The following is a 16,366-nucleotide window of genomic DNA, read 5'->3' as shown; positions in this document are numbered from 1 at the left end:
GGAATATTACCCTTGGTTGAATGTGCTTTTGATTCGATGTATGCTCAAGAAGACATTCTTGAATCAATGGAGAGGAGGATGACGAGGCGTTAAGCACAACACATGTGTTAATCAAATCGAGTATTATGCGGGCGATCACTGCAGCTTACTCAGAAGTAATGAAGTAGACAGTTCTTGTTAGTTCGTCAAGCGCGCGGAGTCTGCTGGATGGAAGCTATGCAGGTCTCTCTACCACTGTAAGATAATGATGTATGGCTCACAAAGACGTTTGAAGAAATGGAAGGGGGTTTGTAAATGAGATGGGGAGACTAATTATGGCTGGTTACTAAGACGTTTGCGATTATGGTTAAGGCTTATAAAAGTCACGGAATGGAGTTGAATGCTGAGAGAGTTATAGAAAGATGCTGAAACATGGGTGTCACATATTCCAAGAACGCATCTAACTCAATCGGCTCAGATGCAACTCAAGTTGCGTAAAGAGTCCGGTTGTTTGAGTTGTTCAGTGTTTTTAAGTGTGGGCATTCCATACAGAATATCAAAAGTTAGTGTTGTTCTGTCTTTGCATCTTTGATGGTTACTTACGGACGGTGTTGTGCTTACCGTTTGGTTTCTTTATTGGATATCAGGATGTAGAACTGTGCCCCATGACCCTGATAAAAAGATGCTGGCTAGGCTTCCATAATCCGTAACTGGAGTTTTTGAGATGAGGTAGAGCACCTTTGTTCTCCCGTCATAAGTGAACTCAGTCATCATTATGTAGCCACAGTTGTACATGTTAACGGCAAGAGTTTGAAGCTTCCATGGCAGATTTTTGAAATATATTGGTGGATGAGAACCTTAGTAAAACAAAATCTCTGTGAGTCATGAGGACAGGGTCTGCATTTTTTTTACTTGTGTAACAGCTGACAGATTCTTCTCTCGTAAGAAAATGAAGAACAGGCTCTGCCAAGTGAATTTATTAGTTATCTTGAGAGACCTGACCGTTTGCACTGTGTTTCTCGTCCTACCAGCGCTCTGTGGGTCCGTACGGATATCACCAAGTCAAACTTTTTGTTGTTAGGTTATCAGCATTCTTACATCATCCACATCTGCTCTGTTTTTTTTTGCGTTGAGCTCTGTTTGTAATTTTGAGGAAGAGATAGCTCAGTTACATCAATGTTCGGTATAGTGGGAACCTTATTCAGAAATTCTAATAAGCCATGGAGCCTTTTGTCGTTATGAGCTGTGTCAAACCATTTCATTAGAGTTCTTTGTTTCGTTGCATTTTTTTCATGTAGCTGTTGGGGTTTTTCTTTGCATGACGTTTTGCTGCAAAGAAAACTTTATGTAAAATGGTTATAGAAGCAACCCTCATACAAAAGACTAACAAACAACTAGAGAGGCACTACAACAACTAGAGAGGCATTTCTTTTTCTTTCTTTCTTGTTTAACCTGGAGACCAAAGTGAACGAGTGCTTTTCAAGTGTGGAGTTGAATGAAGGTGTTCCTTTGGATTTTGAATTTGGGGCATCTTCAGTGTTTGATGTTGCCACAAGGTTGTATATACCAATTGATCTCATTGAGGTGATAAAGCTGCAAGAATAGTCTTTATGAGTAACATGGCAACCATACTCTAGAAAGTAGAAACTGTCACAACATGAAGCCGGTTAAAAATTGGGCTCTTGAATATGTTAACAAAAACCACCGTAATAGATAGGAACCATCCACCTACGTACCATACACCACATTGTTTGATATGCATTCAATTGTCTGTGCCTACATGAGACCCAAAACCAAAACCCATTGGTTCTTCATGCATTTCCCTTCTGACTCTACTTTGTCTTCGCGTTCCTTTTTATGGAGATCGATCTTGGAACATACTGTGTTTTTCTTGCCAAAATCCGAGGTGTTGGCTGGCCTGTTCTTTGTTTTCTTACTGATCTGATGCTTAGCCACCGGTGAGGCAGCTTCTCTTGGAGCTGAGTTTGGTGCTGATTACCATAGACCTGATCCGAAGGCATGTTCTCTTTCTTGTTACCTGAACTCGAACTGTTGGCTGATTTGTGCTTTGATTGCTTAGCAATAGATGCAGCTTCAGGCTGGTGAATCCCATTGGTGTGATTAACATACATTTCTCCTTTTTCTTACCCGAATCACCATTGATAGCTGCTTGGGGTTTCTTTGTGATATGTTTTGCTGCGTATGCATTGATGCAACTTCTGTTTGAACCGTGTTGAAACCATGCTGTCGATTCCTATTCACGTGACCAGAAGAAGAAGGCTTGTGCTCTCTCAGACTCAGAGACCAAAAGAGTGAGTTGAGGAAAGAGTTCGGCTTTTCTTCCCATCCTCCAGTTTCATACATCTCAGTCCTCGAATGTTTTGGCCTCATAGACTCCGATGGAGATGAAAGTCCCGCATGACCATCATATGAGAGAATACGAGCTATTGCATACATAGAAGCTCCAAGATGAGGCGGTAGTTTTCCCGTGGATGTTCTTACCTATAAAATGCAATGAACGGTTGAAAAACTCAAATCAGATAACAAAACCTTTCAGTATAACCGATTACAAACTTACCTTAAACAAAATGGATGCAGTTATCGCTCACGCAAATGTACATTTGAGCAACTTCAAGGGCTGTGGTTTTGAAAGGCAGCCAACGATCAACTACTAACTTGACTGAATTTCAGGCGAAGAAATCATGTTCTGTTCACGCCTACTCTCTGCTTTATGTATATTCATCCCCTCTCTAATCTTCCTCTTCTCTTCTTCTCCTGTTTCTTCATCATCTTCTTCTTCCGCGTCATCCACTATCATCAGCTTCACTGCTAACTGTAGGAGCTACAGCTATCTCTGTTGAGACCAGTAACAAAGGGAGATCGAGCACGGTACAGTTTCGTATGTGCATGCCTCATCTCCACGTGTGATCTCATCGAAAACAACTAAAGATTCATCATACTTCCTCGACGACAAGTTGAAGTTGTTTGAGAGTGAATGCACACGAACTTGGCACCACTAACAGTCTCTACCAAAGATCTTCGATTATTACCAAAAGATGGGCACAATCTCCCCACCATTGGATACAATCCTACAGCTAGGACAGCACGGAGTATACCCGGGTCACGCGAGTTCTGGCTACAACTCGATATGTCATTAGGAATGATCCATGTCTTTTAAGTTCTGACTCAAGTTGGCTACGCATCTGATCCAACATCTTCATAGCACTTGGGGAGACAAATACTGAGAGCAAAACTCAGCCGCAAGACCTCTTTCTTTTGCGTTTTTCCAGCAGTCAAAGGCAGCAACAACCGCTAGGTGATCACTGTCGCCTCACAGAGCGACGCAAGTTCAAGCTTTGCAGTAGCAGCTTTCTGTCTTTCAACTGGCGACATGGGCATGGTAAAGGTTCTTGTAGTCTGCGCACATGCCAGAGTAAGTGCTGGATCCAGACAGTTCACTATACAGCGAAGAAAAGCATTTTGCTTATCAGAGGATGAACTGGGAGATGACCAAATTCTCTCCAAGTTCTGTCAGCTCTTCTGGTGTCAGGGCCCGATGTCTTGTAGGATGCTCAAGGCGTTTGCATACTTTGATCAACAGGCGGGTCCAACAGTTTCTGGAGGAAATCATTTGTTTTACAATTTGGATCGAGGATCTTAACCTGAAAATAACATTAAGGACGATAAATAGTAACTGCTATACACAGCAAAGTAAAATGAAGTAAGCAGTACCTGTAAGCAGAGTTCTTCTACAGGCATCCTCTTAATCTCAGGAACTTTAAAATGGCATAGAAGGCTGCACGAAGTCTAGAATAAAGATGATAACAAATGCCAGGCTGGCAACGACCTGCGCGACCCTCACGCTGTTTGGCATTTGCCTTTCGATACCCAGGAGATTGAAGGGTTGAAACATTACTGTAAGGATCATAGCTCTTTTCCTTCATCGGCCACTATCTATCACGTAAACCACATCATCAATGGTCACTGCTGACTCAGATATTCGTAGCGAGCACAATCTTGCGACAACTCGAGGAGGGCGACTGAAAACTTTCTTCTGCTCCCCTGCTGGAACCATTGGTGAAGACATATAATGTGAATTTAACTACCATCCGAGAAAAAAGGGCTGTCAAGTATCTCTGTCTTGTTTTATTTATATCATCCCATCCAGGTAGAAACACAGAATGGCACCACCATCTCTGAGTCGCCACATATCTTCCTCATTAGCTGCTTGTATAAGACTCACATCGACCTGCTCGGGTTGATTGTCGCCATGTACTTATCGAGTATCTGTGTGCTTGCTGAGAATTAGACTGAGAGCTTTCTGCATGCTCCTGATGAGTTGAGCAGCTTCTAGCTGATTCTCTGTTTCGGCCATTTCTAAACGCTGTCATACCATCTTTGACTTTAAGTTACAGGGGTCTTTTCTCTTTGACCTTGGACCAAGACGCTACGCCAACGGATCCGGACGGGGACCATAATTCGAAATAACGGTGGTGCAAAGGCCCATGCGCGATCTCGGCTCTCCCCCGACTGTCCTCGGAGAGCTCAGGTCCCATATCTGTCCCCTGCTGTCTCTGCTTTATTTTTCGGTTTTTCTTTGTTTTTTAGAAGTAATGTATAGTTTTTTTTCTGAAAACCAAGTAATTTATTATAGGTTATCGTTTACCAAAAAAAAAAAATTATATAGTTATAGACCTCCAATTATTTTATTTAAACTTTTTTATTAACGTTTAGTAAACGTTTAGGCTCCTCTGCATGTATTTGGTTTCACCCCTTGATTTTGCTTTGAGTATATAGTCCACTATTGCATGATTATGGGTTGAGATGGTTTAATCTCGGTTCGTGTTCGGTGTTCCATCTTCGGTTAGGCTTCGTTATTTGGCAAAGTATCTCATTATTTGTTTTCATGATAAATTACGGTAAACTTGGCAGAAGATAGAACAAGATAAGCCTAGATTGTGACTAGACGTTTGTAACCCGTTACAAAAACAACATCATTTTATATGAAAACTCAATATTTGGCAAAAGTAAAAAGGGTAAACTATTAGCCCAATTTTGGTTTGGTTTGGTTAACGTTGGCTAGAGAAAGGATCAAAATCAGTTTATTTGGTTGGGTTTACGAATCAGCTTTTGCGGTTTTGTTCCTATTATGTTAAAAACTGGTTTTGTGATTGTATAGGAGTGGGATTCTGAATTGGGTAGAGGCGCAAGCGACAAGTACTGAGATAAGACTAGGGGACGTTTACGGCTACGTCCCGGTACAGTTTTCTACTTACAGAGCAAGCCGGTGGATATCTTCCTTGGAACCAAACTTAAGATTTACGCTATCTTTTCCAACAGCCAGGAATGTTTACATGTAAGATATGACTCTTTTTCATTTTCTTACTGTATATATATTGTATATATATCTTTCTTCTTTTGTGGATCGTCTTCCGTGGTGCAGGATCCTTGCTTTGGTGCGTATTCAAGTGTCACAGATCTCTTGTTTGGTTTTGATGAAACAATTCTCAAATCAGCTTTTGGGGTACGTACGCATGTTATCTGTCTATGTCTAGGTTTTTATATGTATACGTGTGATATTGATGTAACTTGGGGTGCAAAATTTTAATATTTGTATATCTTGCTTCTCAAGTTACTCTAGTAGGTAAAACCAACAAAAGTACAATAGTTTATGCTATTTTAGGTTATGCGAGCTGGAAGATACGAATATGTGTATATCTTGCTTCTCAAGTTACTATAGTTTAGTAAAAAAAAGTTACTCTAGTAGATAAAACCAACAAAAATACTATAGGAGATGCTATCTTAAGTTATGCTAAGTGTGATTAATTAACTGTATTTGTTACTTTTGATTAGGTTCCTGAGGAGATTATAGGGCTGATGAGGAACCGTACACAGCCACCATGATCGTGCACGATATGCTGACCACACCAGGTGAAGCCAACACCGACACCGACACCAACACGTGGCCGCTCCAAACGCGATTACTCAAACTATTTTCCGGAGATGCAAGTGCAGACTCAGTGGAAAACAAGAAGGTGAAGAGAAAAAGAGAAGAAAGAAAGAAAAGAAGAAGAAGCCAAAGAAGGCAACGACATTCAATGTATTCGAATCCCAACCCGACTTCCAAAGCCCTAACGGTCAAACCATAACCATCAACAGGAAGGATCTTAAAGTATTACAAGGCTCAATGGTTGGAGTTTCCATGGTGAATCTAACGCAAGGATCAATGATGGGACCACACTGGAACCCATGGGCTTGCGAGATATCAGTCGTGGTGAGAGGATCAGGAATGGTTAGGGTGCTTAGGAATTCCATTTCGAGATCATCATCAGAGTGTAAGAACATGAGGTTTAAGGTAGAGAAAGGAGATATTTTCGCGTTCCACGTTACATCCAATGGCTCAAATGTCTTTCCTTAATGACTCGTTGGTGTTTGTTGGGTTTACTACTTCGGCTAAGAATAATGAGCCGCAGTTCTTGGCTGGGAAGAACTCGGTTTTGTGGTCGCTTGACCGGGAGGTATTGGCTGCGTCGTTTAATGTGAGTAGTTTTATGATTGCTGGATTGTTGGAAGCTCAGAAGGAGGCCGCTGTGTTGGGATGTCCTGCTTGTGCGGAAGGAGAGTTGGAGAAGCTTAAGGAAGACGAAGAGAAGAAGTGCGCCGAGGCACCCGCACAGCAACCACCACAGCCACCGCAAGGAGAGCCACAAAACCCCGCAAGGGGAGCACAAAAACCACCGCAAGGAGAACCAGAAGGACCACAAAAGCCGTTCCAACCGCAGCCAGGACAAGGAGAACCACAAGAACCGCAAGCATCCATGGAGACGAAGATGAGAGATGAAGAGAGGAAGAGAGAAGAAGAAGAGGCGAAGAAGGAAGAGGAAGAGAGATGGAAACAAGAAGAGAAGTTGTGGCCGACTCAACCTCAGTGGGAAGACTGAGAAGAAGGAGAGAACGCCTAGAGAAGCTTTTGAGTCGAGAGTGTTTGTGTTATATATATGGTCAGAAGTTTGAATTTGAGGTCTCTTGTTTTTTCTTTTAGTTTGTGTATGCTACGTTTATGTATTGTATTGTATTGTCCTTGTTTTATTAAAATCTTTGTATATGCGGAACGTGAATAATAAAGTTTTCCAAGTTCTGAGACATTATAGTATTATACTGGTGATTGGGCTGTAGGAGCTAACTTTAATTTTAATTTTTCTATATAGCTTTTAAAATCATCCATTATAGCTTTTAAAATCATCCATCATTTTTGATTTTTAAAATTTATATTGATTTTTAAAAGTACAACCAAAAAAATAAAAAAAAAGTTGTGAAACCTTTATTTTTAAAACCCTATTTTTTAAGTTGTAGGAAATATTTTACTCTAGCAATAAATTTTAAAGCTACATATTTTTTAACTAAATAAAATTTTTATACATATTATTTTTTACGGTAAATTTTTTATAGTTAGAACCCAACCATCAATTTATAGTAAAAAGCGACCAAGTTTACTTCTAGTGAATTGGTTAAATCTTTGGTTAAGTTACTTGTTAAAGGGGAAAAAATCTTGGACAAAACCTAATAAAACATGTGTTTTGCCTCTCTATTTTTTTGTAAACAATATACATATAAATCATAAAGGAATATTAAGCTATTTTAAAATGTTTATCACTTACTCAAAAGTCAAAATTAGGTTTAGTCAATGTTTTGAAAACCGGACAGGACCGGAGACGTGATTCTGTCTTCTATCTGGTTTCGTGTTGTACAAAAACTGGATTTGAGTTAAACCGGAAATCTAGTCAGAAATTGATGAAATTTGGTAAAATTGGGATCCGATGCAATATGAAAACCCGATTTTCTTAAATTCAATTAAAATATAAAAACTGCAAATTTAAAAAAATTCATAAAAAATCGTATTACTTTTTGAATATCCATCTAAACAAATGATTTTTCATTATATTTTATATTATTTTTAAAAATTTCCATTTTATTTTCATATCATTTTTAATTTCTCACAATGATATAAAATTTTATAAAAATAAATTTATAGTTATACATATATATGTATATAATTGTTTAATCTAAAATTAAATTAAATTTAAAACCCAGTCGAATCGGTGGACCGATCATTGACCGAGTCAATATCGGTTCGGTTTTCATTTAGTGAACTCAAACATACATGGATTGGGCCACAATGAAGACTTGGATCGGACTGGGTAGCTTGGATTCGGACCGGGCCGTATATCCTTTTTTTTTGCGAAATAATTGTCGTTGCTGACGTGTCGCAATCCTTATTAAGAGTTTTAAGACCAAACACGACACTGACAAAACTACCCTTTCGGTTGGTCTCGTCTTTATTTAATAACAGAACAATCGAAATTGCCCTAAAAAAAATTTGTTTTCTCCATTCGTCCAAATCTCGGCGCGCAGAAACAGAGAGGAAACTTATCTTAAACCCCCTATCTCCGGTGAAAGCGTGCGTTACTATGTCTGACTTCGAAGATCACGAGGGAAACGGGACAGCTGTTGACGGCTTCGAGGCCGATGATAACGGCGGCCGCGGCGGAGAAATCGAGGATCAAACAGACTCGAAATCTCAGGTACTTTATGCTCTTTGATTACGCTACAATCTTCCAGCTTCCGATTGTTCAATGGATTTGTTTTCAGAGATTCAAATCTATGTTTATTAGCTTCGATGCGTAATTGAATTCAATAAAGAATCGATTTTTAGTATACTGGTTAAAAACTGCAGATTGTAAGGGTTTAGGGTATAGAGCGAATTGAAGATTAGTTTGGGGTTGAGTTTACTTGTTATGTGTAGTGTTTTTTTTTTTGTTTAGTTTGATTTATATATAAGTTGTAAGTGATGAGGATTCTTGTGTAGGGAGAAACACGTGACAATGAAAGAGAGTCTTCAAGAAGTAAAGACAGAGAAAGAGAGAAGGGATCTGTAGATCGAAGCAGAGACAGAAGCAAGGAGAGAAGTAGAGACAGGGATCGTGAGCGTCGTAGCCGCCACAGGGATCGTAGTAGAGACCGTGGTGATAGAAGAGACCGTGGTAGTAGAGACCCGATGATGACTACCGCAGAGGCAGCCGTGACCGTGACTATGATAGGTGACTACTAATCTATCTTTTTCTATTAAATGAAATCCTTTCGAATTCGAATTCTAATTTTTGTGTGTTTAAAATAAATTATAGGCGTAGAGATGACAGAGGAGATAGACGCGTCATAGGTCTCGTTCGCGTTCCAAGGATAGATCTAGGCGCAGATCAAGGTCTCGCTCTCCATCAAAAACGTAACTTATCTTCCTGGCTCTAACTACTCTTCTGTGAAATGATTATTTTTATTCTAAGAATTTTAGCTTACATCAAATCTATGTTCTTGCAGCAAACGGGTCAGTGGATTCGATATGGCACCTCCAGCCTCTGCAATGTTAGCTGCTGGTGCTGCTGTTACAGGTATCCTTTTTTTGTCTTCTTTAATTTGGCATAATGTAGAGTTCATTCCCATAATGCACATAGGCTGTTCTTGTTCATTTTACATGGGATACAACGTTAGAACTGAGAGGTTTTGGTTGTTTTTGTTCTTTTGTGTTTCTTGTTTGCTTTTCTATTTTGTAAGGCAACATTTGGGTGTGGGCTGTTAGCTCTTATATACAAGGAGGAATTTCTGCAATTTTTTTATTGGTACTGCTCATCCTCAGTACCTATCACTGGTTTTGTTCACAAATGATTTTCTAGTGGAATTAGATTTGGCCGGATGTCTACTATTATATCGCAGTTGCTTTTTCAGGGAAGGTAAAATGTCTTCTTATATTTACACTTCTCATGTATTATCTTGTTTTTCTCATTTTGTAGGCCAAGTTCCTCCACCACCACCAACTCTTCCTCCTCGCTGTGAATGCCCAACATATTCCCTTTACAGACTGGACAGGTCTTTTATCTTTACCTTTAACAACTATGTATTGAGTTCTTAGTCTCTTTCTAAGCTATGTCCTGCAGGCATTCGGTGGACCTCCTCTCTATTCCATGCATTGACGCTATGACACAGCAGCCGTCTTTGATTTTCATTGAGTATATTATACCTATCTATATTTCTGTTGCTAACTTGCTACTCTTCTTATTAACCTTTCTGTGTCTTCAGGCGACTAGGCATGCTCTCAGAGAGTCTTGGTGGGCTTTCCCCTGTGGCTAATGAACAGGTTGATAGCCACTTTTTTTTTTTTTTTCCCACTGAACTATACTCCAGCGTTTTGATTGATATTAACATTGATTTACTTTCCTGTATTGCAGTCTGTGGCTACATTTTTAGTCAAGTTATGGCTGGGTTGGTGGTGAAACACCGCTGGTCCAGGTGATGCCGTCGTCAATGTTTACATACACCACGAGAAGAAGTTTGCTTTTGTGGAGATGAGATCCGTTGAAGAGGCTAGTAACGCAATGTCCTTGGATGGCATTATATTTGAGGTACAATTTTTTAATATTCACCCTTCTACTAAGTATTAGGTGTGTTGGAGAGTATTTGAATCTTTTTTTTTACTTCCATGAGTGAGAGCCCAGTGAAGTGAGGAGACCTAGTGACTATAACCCATCTCTAGCTGCATCTCTTGGCCCAAGCCAGCCCAGTCCCCATCTAAACTTAGCTGCTGTTGGTCTGACTCCAGGTGCTTCCGGCGGTCTCGAAGGCCCAGACCGTATCTTCGTCGGTGGACTTCCATATTACTTCACCGAGGCACAAGTCAGGGAGCTGCTGGAAAGCTTTGGAGCCCTAAAGGGGTTTGACCTCGTCAAAGATCGAGAAACTGGGAACTCCAAAGGATACGCCTTCTGTGTGTACCAAGATGTCGCCGTTACAGATATTGCCTGCGTTGCTCTGAACGGTATTAAAATGGGAGACAAGACTCTCACTGTGAGACGCGCTAACCAGGGATCAATGCAGCCAAAACCTGAACAGGAGAGTGTGTTGTTGCATGCACAGCAGCAGATTGCTTTTCAGGTAAAATTGAGTTATGTAGCAACCTTTGTTTCTTTATGGTTTATTAATTGCAAGGCTTGTGTGCTTTTTTTATCTTTTTTGCAGATGAATATGTTCCAGCCGGGTCCAGTGGCAACTACAGTTGTATGTTTGACTCAAGTTGTTACTGAGGATGAGCTTAAAGACGATGAGGAGTTTGAAGATATAATGGAAGACATGAGACAAGAAGGCGGAAAGTTTGGTAAGAGATTTCTTTTATTTTGCATTTTATTATATCCATTTTGGAGATATATATAAAGATTAAAACAAAGCATATTGATTTGTCTCTCTGTTTTCTTTGGTTTGTATATGTCTGTTTTACAGCCTTTTGCTATAAAGAATCAGCACCTAACATACTCAGACTGGAGACTGCATATCTTATTTTTTTCACAAATGGCTACTCTTTAAAAACTAACGTTTTTGTCTCTGTATGTCTCTTGTTTGGAATGTTTGTTGTTTAACTCTTAAAATGCAGGTATGTTGACCAGCGTTGTGATTCCGCGTCCTAGCCCCAGCGGTGAGCCAGTGCCAGGCCTTGGCAAGGTTTGTACTAAAGACCTCGCCTCTCTATCTTTCTCTCTTGCAGAACTTGAACTCAGTGGGAATGAATGCAGGTGTTCTTGAAGTATGTTGATACTGAAGGTTTCGTCGAGGGCAAGAAGCGGGATGAATGGTAGGAAGTTTGGAGGAGGGAATGAAGTGGTTGCTGTATTTTATCCAGAAGACAAGTTTGATCAGGGAGAGTATGGAGCCTGAAGCTCATCCTTTGTTTGTTTGCTTGCTGTCTAGTACCTTTAAGTTCTCTTCAGTTTTTTGCTTCAGTAAAAGACGCTTTGTGTTATTTTAAGACCAATATATGATTTTGATACTTTTGTTTGCTAAACCTTACCAATGAAGTCCTGTTTTGTTTCTCTCTCTAGTAGACATTGATCATAATTATTTCAATGATCCTGAAGAACGTTAAATTTCTAAAGAGTATTTGAAGTCTCTTGTTTAATCAAGAGGTTATGTTTTTACTCTACTAGAATTATAAAAAAATAATTTATTATGAGCCCTGTTCAAAAATTGTCCGCGGAGCCGATTATTCGATCGAGTATACGAGATGCGTAGGTAGAACGTGGTGAATTGGGACGGATGCTTTCTACGCTGAGTCATATACATAAATATGTATTATACGTGTGTATGTAGAGTATTATACATCAAAAATACAAAAAAAAATTTCGAGTATTCTCCGATTTTTCTCCGTATTTTTAATAAATCGCTAGGTCCGTATATACCGCACGCGTAGCATCTAGCAAGTTTCTGAACAATAGCGCCTAGCGAGCTTCCGAACAAGAATTATGAGTTATCTGATTAATATAGAAATTTCTATATTGGAAACTTTCATAACAGCATAATACACAAAATTAATTGTTTACAAACTATTAGTGTACGATTTAAATCGTTAATAAGATTAATAAAAATGTTAGCTGTAGACTTATATAACACGATAATAAAAAACAAAACTGTCATAGGTAAAAAAATGTAAAATTGTTGGTTTTGTACTCATATTTTTCTCAAAATATTAAACGAATAAAATATGAAAAAAAATTATAGAAAACTTTTAACATTGTTCAAACAAAATAATTCAGTGTGATGCAAGAGAGAAGACATGGATCTTTATAAACCAAATAAAATGGTCAGTTGTAAAACCATAAATATAATCATTTTTACAATTTATAATAAATTTTTTTTTTTTTTGCAAAAATCTTAACCCTAAAGCTTCTCCCTTTGTGCCTTCCCTCTCCACATTTCGTCACCTCCTCTGCAAAATGGCTGCATCCCGTCTCTCCCTCCGCCACCTCCGCCGCTTCACCACCACCACCGGAGATGCCGCGACCACCGTCCTAGAGTCCACCAAGATCTCCGCCTCCAAAGCGAAGAGCATCCTCCGCAAACAGCACGACCCCGACAAAGCCCTCGAGATCTACTCCAACGTCTCCAACCACTCCGCCTCCCCCGTCTCCTCCCGCTACGCCCAGGAGCTCACCGTCCGCCGCCTCGCGAAATGCAACCGATTCTCCGACATCGAAGCCCTGATCGAGTCCCACAAGGACGACCCGAGGATAAAGGAGGAGCCTTTCTACTCCACGCTCATCAGATCCTACGGAAGAGCTGCTCGATGCTCGCTCCGACGCAGATGGGCTCGAGAGGGATGGGTCGGACACGAGGACGAGACGCCGAGAACTGTCTCCTTCACGCACTTGCTAACGGCGTGTCTTAACTCTCAGAACTTTGAGAAAGTCCCCCAACTGTTCGACGAATGCCTCAGAGGTATAGCACCATCGTCCCCGATAGAGTCTCTTACGGGATATTGATTAAGTCGTATTGCGACGCTGGCTCGCCGGAGAAAGCTATCGAGATTATGAGAGAGATGGAAGGTAAACGAAACATGGAGGTTACCACCATTGCTTTCACTACGATCTTAGGTTCTTTGTATAAGAATGGTAAAGTTGAGTTAGCAGAGAGCTTGTGGAACGAGATGGTTAAGAAAGGAATTGAATTTGATAGTGCAGCGTATAACGTTCGTTTAATGAATGCTCAGAAAGAGGTCCTGAGAGAGTATGGGAGTTGATCGAGGAGATGAGTGTTAAGGGCTTGAAGCCTGATACGATTAGTTACAACTATCTTATGACGGCGTATTGCGAGAAGGGGATGTTGGATGAGGCTAAGAAAGTGTTTGAAGGGCTTAAGAGAACAGTGTGCTCCTAACGCGGCTACGTTTAGGACGTTGGTGTTTCATCTGTGTGACAGTGGTTTGTATGAGCAAGGGTACGCGATCTTCAAGAAGAGTGTGGGTATGAACAAGATTCCTGATTTTAACACTTTGCAGCATTTGGCTGTTGGGTTGGTGAGGAACAAGAAGGTGAATGACGCTAAGGGTTGATTAGGACGGTGAAGAAGAAGTTTCCTCCGAGTTTCTTGAATGCGTGGAAGAAACTTGAGGAGGGAACTTGGGCTGGATACGAAACCCGATGCTTCTTCGACTCCTGCTTAGAAGCACAGGAGCATTGCAATTGAAGATCTGATTCATTTGCTTTAGCTTTTTACTTATAACTTCATCTCCTGCGTTTTTACTTTCCTCATAAAATAGCTTGTGAAAGCTTGAAGTTTTTTGTTGTGGGAATCTCTTGAATTTCATGTTATTCAGTTTCCAGCTTCATAGAGTTCATAGTTGTTGTGTTTTACACACTTTGTGCTTCGTGATGAATTCAAGTTTCTTTTGTTTTATGTTTTGTATACACACTCAAAGCCTCGGGTTATCGCGAGAGGCTAAACAAATTCTGCATTTTGACATGATTACTTTATTATTATACGAATTGTACTATTATATTTCTATGTTTTCTGCATAATAGTAATACACATATGACTCCTTAATGTTTGAATAAGATTTTTGTTTGTGGAACACTTTTGTTGAAAAGTATGATGTCTTTATTTCACACTAATAAGTCCAATATAAATTTACATATATGATTCATCGGCCAATACATTGTCTTATCTTTGTATTTGATAATTCATTCGTTAGCTGGCATTATCATACAACGCTATGACATCGCACATGATCCAACATTGAAGATTTTTTTTTTTTGATAACGCCTGTCGGCTGATCCAATCGGTTCCGAAAAAAACGTACATCAGTTATGGGTTCGATTCTCTTTAGAACTAAACTATCACTACTTGGTCAGTCTGAATTCGAGATTCAATCCAAATGATTTATATGGTAAATCGTAACAAATGATTAGTCCTAACATTAGTCGGAAAATATTCTAAATTCGGGTTAAGTAGTGTGATACACTTTCAGAGCGTAAAACATCGAAAAATGTTATTAGCAATACACAAAGCAGCTACTTTTCTAAGATTTGTTGTCCTCAACGTTTCTTAGTTTTTACTTTTTAGTATATTTTAAACAAAGTATTGTTTTCAAGATCAAATCAAATTTGATTCTCAGGATATTTTTTTTCAAAAAAGGACACATTTAACTTTTAGTTCACAATTGTTTCTTCTGTGGATATGTACTGCTTTTGTGGCAAGATGCAGGTAAGGTATCGTTGTATACTATTGTTGGGTTAAATAAACTAGCTATAGTTATTTGGTGTGGATATATAAACTATTGTAGGGTTATAAACTAGCTATAGTATATTACATGTAATGAATGGTCTTGAGCTTTATTAAACAGGAGGTGAAGAAGCATGATAGAAAGCATACTTTTAATTCAACTGGCTGCAATTTCCCTACTATATATACGTATGAATTATAACTTTATAAGCTTTTGTTTTATGTTCACTAATCTATATGAAAATATAAGTTCATTTAAAAGTTCATTTAATTGTCATTTCATCATGCAACCTTCTATCAATTAAGGTAAGCCAAGTGTTTAATGAGCGATGAGTTTTGCTTTATCGAGGGTTCGTCTTACTGATCTAGGTTAATTATGAAAAAACACACATGGTTATTTCACTTGTTCCATTCATAACCGTGTGATCATTTTGTCTAATACTCTCGGTTAGTATCATGTTAAACAGCATGAACTATATGCCAACTTTTATTACTCGCATGTATCGGAAACATAAATACGGAAAACTATACTTAATTAGTATTATGAATAATTAACATGACATTTTAACTACATATAAAGATGATATGATATTAATTAATATTTTAAAATTTCACTATCGCTTACCTAATTACGTGCTATGTTTTTCCTGTTTACTTAATTAAGCAAAACTGTTTGTCTTTTCCCATGATTCAAAGTCTAATCAATCGAACCTTTTAAAATTTTCATAAATCCAAATTAGTCACTTGACTCTTCCATTAATTTATCTAAATTTAAACTGTAAAAATTATTTAAATGAACTCCATCATGCCGTTTTACACTGTGACATAAATCTATACTATTATTTGCAAAGTAAATTTTTGGAATCGAGCTCTCACGTTAAAAGTTAAAGTGGTTAATATCGTTTGTACCCTTAATGAATAAAATGTATAAATAAATTAAAAATAAAAATGAAATTTAAATTGTTTGATTAGATAATATATTCAATTAATAATAGTAAGAATTATCCAAAATCTAAAAATATATAATTTTAAAAAAGAGATAATATATATATATATATATATATATATATTGTATTGTTATCTGAAAAAGTCTTTTAGTGAAAATTTAAAAACATAAGTTATATAACTAAATATTAATCATATAAAATTATTAATTAAGTAATTTAAATAGAATATTGAGTTATCCAAAAACTAAAATATAATTAAAAAAAGATAATATCTATATATATTGTATTCTTATCTGAAAAAGTCATTTAGTAAAAAATTAAAAAACATAAATTATATAATTAAATAT

The 16,366-nt window shown here is 38.4% G+C and overlaps 4 pseudogenes; 3 read left to right on the top strand and 1 right to left on the bottom strand.

Annotated features, from left to right (window-relative positions):
- Positions 1-1,592: 1,592 nt before the first annotated feature.
- LOC125594494 lies at positions 1,593-4,455 on the bottom strand (annotated as a pseudogene).
- A 29-nt stretch (positions 4,456-4,484) lies between these two features.
- Positions 4,485-7,074, top strand: LOC125594493 (annotated as a pseudogene).
- Positions 7,075-8,371: 1,297 nt separating this feature from the next.
- On the top strand, positions 8,372-11,860 carry LOC125594498 (annotated as a pseudogene).
- Positions 11,861-12,737: 877 nt separating this feature from the next.
- Positions 12,738-14,424, top strand: LOC125594495 (annotated as a pseudogene).
- Positions 14,425-16,366: the final 1,942 nt, after the last annotated feature.

The sequence above is a fragment of the Brassica napus genome, assembly GCF_020379485.1.
Source record: "Brassica napus cultivar Da-Ae chromosome A8 unlocalized genomic scaffold, Da-Ae chrA08_Random_3, whole genome shotgun sequence".
Classification (NCBI taxonomy): Eukaryota; Viridiplantae; Streptophyta; class Magnoliopsida; order Brassicales; family Brassicaceae; genus Brassica; species Brassica napus.
Note: the sequence above shows the minus strand (reverse complement) of the source record. Positions and strands in the feature narration are given on the sequence as shown.